The 5344-nt window shown below is 50.5% G+C and overlaps 1 long non-coding RNA gene across 1 annotated transcript; it reads left to right on the top strand.

The window, feature by feature from the left end:
- Positions 1-205: 205 nt before the first annotated feature.
- On the top strand, positions 206-969 carry LOC137839883 (uncharacterized). The gene is made up of 3 exons (XR_011086285.1): positions 206-340; positions 465-578; positions 810-969. It is a non-coding gene; the product is annotated as an uncharacterized lncRNA (long non-coding RNA).
- Positions 970-5344: the final 4375 nt, after the last annotated feature.

Genomic DNA, 5344 nt, shown 5'->3' with positions numbered 1-5344 from the left:
TCCGGTTGCTCGCTTCGCTTTTGTCACAGCAATGGTGTTCTAGTCGATTCAAGATAAAAATTGGCCGGTTGCTCTCTTTGTTTTTGTCACAATTCTGGCAAATGAGTTTGCCCGCCTGCCTGAGCGCTCCCCGTTTGTACATCCAGATGGATGAGATCAAGCTGAAAGACAGAGCGGTTAGTGTTTTGGATAAATCCCTGGGGCCGGCCACGTCCACCGCCTTCAGCTGCAGACTCAGGCTGCCGAGCAGCAGATCGCTGCCCTGAGGGATTCCCAAAGGGCGGGCCTAAACTACCCTGGAAGTGGGGTCAACGGCGCTACTAGCAATCCTCTTCATAGCGTAAGCCACCTCATCACACACTTGCAGTACGCATGACTTAGTTCGTTGCTGGAGGAAGGTAGCACAAAAACAGTTTTGAACTTTGAACGAGTGGTTGTGTGTGTGTGTTGCGGGGCGTTTTCAGTCTCAGGAGGATCGGGACACGCGAAGGTTTCATCTGAAAATCGCTGAGCTCAGCGCAGTCATCAGGAAACTGGAGGATCGAAACGCCCTGCTTTCTGAAGAGCGCAATGAACTGGTAATTTATTGACGGCACGCTTGAAGGTTTGCGCTACGTTTGATGCGCGCCATCCAGCGAGGCACCCATTGCGCTTGCTTATTAGTTGAGCGGCGCGGAGAGTCGGTTGCCTGGTAGATGTCTTTTATTGGGAGCCAAAGCCACGATTCCGTTCAAACCGATGCAAAAGGAATGGATACGTTCTGGCCCGCGTGTTGTGCGTCTTTCGCATCCCGCACTTCATGCTTGCAGCTTAAGCGACTGAGAGAAACAGAAAGCCAGTTTCTGCCACTCCTGTACAAAAACAAACGCCTGAGCAGGAAGAATGAAGAACTCTCACTGGTGCTGTGTCGCCTTGAAAACAAAGTGCGCTTTGTCACCCAGGAGAATGAGGAGATGGCAAGCTTGGTAAGTCGACGCGGACAACGGCGGCGTGCCAACAGAGTCCACTGCATTTGTGTTCCACAGAGAAGGCCTAGTTCGCTCAATGACCTGGAGCGCGGTTGCGGCCAGCAGGACGGTGAAATGGAGTTCCTTCAAGTTGTGGAGCAGCGGCACATCATCGACGACTTGTCCAAGGTCTTCAGGCAGGTGACTCGGTGCACGTACGGCAGCGCCGCGCTCGCTCGCTGTCGCCAGGAAACCTTTTCCGTCCAAAGCTTGGCCGGCGGCCGCCATCCAAAAAATTGGCCCCTTAAATTCCGACCTTTCAAGCAGGAGCATTGTGCGCACGCGTTTGAACACGCTTTAGACTTGTTTTGCCGTTTTCAGCAGCTCAAAGCTCCCGTTTTGTCAGCGCCTTTGCCACTCGCTGTGCGCTGAAAACGACGGACTCGCCCGGCTGCTCAGCCCGTCAACCATGAGCCGCGAGCGCGACGTCATTGTCCGTAGGCAGCTAGTGGCAAAATGCACCCTGTTAGAGTTGCGCTCGCTCCAACTTATTTTGCAAGAACCACACGGGAGACAAGTAAGTTCTTTTGGACACCTGCAGGTGGAGAGTCCATCCGTTGTACGAATGAAGTCTGACTCTCGGCTCCCGCACGAGCATTTTTATTAAGAGAAACAGGGTGGGTGTAAGAGTGGATTGAATAGAGAAAGCCCTTGACCTCTAGTCAAAACATAGCAAGGGATGTTTTACGACTTTGTGTAGGAAGGGATAAGCGATAGGGATAAATAAGGGATAAATAATATTATTTATTACAGGTTGCAGTCAAAGTCAAAGCAACATAATCATACGATAAAGATAATCTGGAAAACCCTGACACACCCTGTAGTTGTCACTTTTGGAAAAGACGAGCGTCCCTCCAATCATCGCCGGTGACGGGTTTTTCAGGCTCTGGAGACAGGAGCTCATGTCAGAAATGTCATCGTGAGTCGCGTTTGTTTCTGCGCCGGAGCCGTTCGTTCCCTTTGCATCCAAAGAATCTCAAAGGCGGATTATTTGTGTCGACAGGAGAGAGATTTGCTGCTACGATACCGACGTCGAGAATCTCTGAGGAGGAACAAAGCGTGAGGTCCTGCAAGGTGAGTCTGTTTGTTTGCGGCTGCTTGGTGTTGCGCAAGATGAAATGGCCTTTTTCTCGCTATCGTTCCTCTCGTCGATTCATCGTGAGGTGTCGCTTCAGTTTGTTCAGAGAGATGTTTGCTTCCGCGCCCGCAGGTCATCGAAACATTTTACGGCTACGACGAAGACGTGTTGGTGGACTCGGACGGATCGTCCTTGTCTTTTCACACCGACAGAACCCCCGACACGGAACCCGAAGAGGTAGCCCGCCATTTCTGCCAGCGTATTGGCGCCAAACATTCCTCTTCACCCTGGAATCGGACTCGTCTTTGCGTCGCGGGTGCTTTGTCGCCGGTCTGACTGATTCTGGTACTAGTGCTGTGTTGCATTGGTGTGTGCATGAGGAGGCGGAGCTTCGCTACCGCCAGCTGACGCAAGAATATCAAGCGCTGCAACGAGCCTACGCTCTGCTAGCCCAGACCAGCGGAGGGGACTACGACGCCGAGAAGGAGATCAAGGTGGCGCCCCTTCCCGCAACCCCCGGCCGGGTCGCAGCCTCCCCGTTCTCACCCAGCCTCGGGTGTTCTCTGGTCTGAAAGGAGGAGGAGGAGCCTCCCTCCTCCTCCTTTCAGACCAGAGAAAAGCTGATGGTAGTGTCAAACGCACCTCTTTCAATAATCACTCTTCCCTTAAATATCTACGAAAGTTATTTAATTCTCTAACATGTTCGGAGTTACTTTTTACGCGGCCCGTCAAAAGGGGAAACAGGCCCGTTGCGCCCTTCAAATAATTAAATTACTTTCAGTTCTACACCAAACCGATAATCCGATTCAAACACTTCCGTTAATTTATTCAGACGAAGCAAACTTTCAAACGGATTGAAATTCACTCGTGTCTCAAATAACTACGAAAGTTATTCAATTCTCTAAAATTGTCTGATGTTACTTTTATTTATTACGGTCCTATGTTATACCATAATAACCCCCCGCACATTAATCAAATTGTCAAATCAACCCCGAACCATCGATTGTATATTCAGTACAAATCAGCGCACAACAAAGTAGATGAATATACACAACACATTTATTGAAGAAACATGAAATAGAATTACAAATCTTAATCACTCCAGAAACCGAACAATTTCACCCACTGATACCCGTGTTAATAAAATCATTCAATCCCAGAACAATTCGATTGCAAAACACAGTTCATGAAAGAGGGAATCAATTTTTACCCAAGCAAAGAAATCAAGAAGTAAAAATCACATTTGTGCTTCTCCAAACAATTTATGTCACGCCACTATTCTCATAGTGACGGGTCCCTTGATCGAATTGACTAACAATATTGCTTTAAGCTGTTACAGAATACATTTTTAGCCAAGCAAAGAAATCAAAAAGTAAAAATCACATTTGTGCGTCCATGCGTGACTCACAATCCGACACCGTGTTCCTGTTTTATTTCTATTTTAACTTGCTTAGCTTATTTTGGCCCCTTTTTTGGTCTCATGTTTTGGTCTGGCGCCATCTTTTGGACACATTTGGAATTTCAGCTCTGCCAATTTATTCCTGTGAACAATCCATATTTTACCATTTGCACCATCTCTTCCCCCCATGTTACATGACAGTAGAAATGGGTCACTATCAAAGCAGAGTAGCAGATCTGGAGTCAGCGCTGAAGCAACAAGGACAGGTAAGCTTATCAATGAGCACACCTTTTTCTCAGACAAAATAGCTACATTCTTCAGTCACTCATTCGTCTGGCATTACTGGACCAACCCCCCCCCCCCAACGTGGCTGGGAAAATGTGGAGAAAAGCAAATGTCATTTTCCAGTCAACCAAAGAATTTGTGGATGAAAATGACACAACATTCCAAAGCTGTCCACGCGTTTGTCTCTTCTAGAATGTCAAGTGGGTGGAGGAGAAGCAGCTGCTGCGGCAGAGCAATCAGCAGTTGGCCGAAAAGGTGACGGAAAGAAAGGCGCTGGGCGGAGTCGCTTGGCGTCACACCCGTCCGGAAGCCCCGCAGATGAGGTCTGACTGTCTTTTCAGGTCAGGCGGATGGAGGCGGAAGAAGCGCGTCTGAAAGAGCACATCCAGGATATCCGAGACCAAAACGAACTGCTTGAGTTCCGCATCCTGGAGCTGGAGGTGGGAAGACTCGCACAAGCGTGTTGAGGCCAGAGATGTGACGGACGGACGGACGGACGGACGGATGCATGCCTCTGCCTTTCAGGAGAGGGAGTGGCGCTCCCCCGTCTTGAAGTTTCTGCAAGTCCGTTTCCCAGACGGCCTCAGCCCTTTGCAGATCTACTGCGAGGCCGACGGCGTGAGCGTACGTAAGGCGTCCCTCGCAACCCTAACCTTAACCTGAGGTCCCAGAACACCTTACATTGCTCCTTGCGCCTTTCCCCAGGACATCGTCATCAGTGATCTGATGAAGAAGCTGGACATCCTGGGCGATAACGCCGTAAGTGTATGTCGAACTCCTTATGTTCGCACTCCACGAGACTCGGCGGATCAAATGTGACTTTTGGAAGGCTTTGCGCTGAAAGAACCTTGTTGACGCTGTGCCTTTGGGCTCTTGCAGAATCTCACCAACGAGGAGCAGGTGGTCGTGATTCACGCCAGGACCCTTCCCACCCTAGCCGAGAAGGTAACGCGCACGTCCACGCACGCTCTCGCATTCTGCTTATGTGACAGCAGCCTTTCCTCAGTGGTTAGAATACATCAAAGTGACCAAGTCAGCACTTCAACAGAAGATGTTGGACATTGAAAGTGAGAAGGTAGACAGACACGCGACATCAGCCAAGGGGAACTCGGGGCAATGTGCCCCAACAATTCTGACCTTGAGCTGTGCTAGGATATGTTCTGCAACCAGAAGGGCTACCTGGATGAAGAGTTGGACTTCAGGAAGCGTTCCATGGACCAGGCTCATAAGGTAAGCCGCCCTCAAATCTCCCGCCGGACTACTGATGGACGAGGATTGCGGCCCAGAGGATCATGGAGCTGGAGGCCATGTTGTACGAGGCGCTACCGCAGCGGGACTGCCCCGCCACGGACGGCGAAAAAGCCAGCCACGCTGGCGTGAATGACGTGCTGACGGCGGATCAGAGACAAGAGCTTAGGAGCGCCGTGGACCAATGGAAGCGAGCCCTGATGTGGGAGTTGAGGGAGCGCGACGCTTGCATCCTCCAAGAGAGAATGGATCTGCTGCACAGCGCGCAACAGGTAAGGGCCCAAAGCCAGCCCGGCACTTACTTGCACGCTTACTGGCTTTTGAAGG

The sequence above is a fragment of the Syngnathus scovelli genome, unplaced genomic scaffold, assembly GCF_024217435.2.
Source record: "Syngnathus scovelli strain Florida unplaced genomic scaffold, RoL_Ssco_1.2 HiC_scaffold_24, whole genome shotgun sequence".
NCBI classification, from domain to species: Eukaryota; Metazoa; Chordata; class Actinopteri; order Syngnathiformes; family Syngnathidae; genus Syngnathus; species Syngnathus scovelli.
This window is presented reverse-complemented; position numbering and strand designations above follow the sequence as displayed.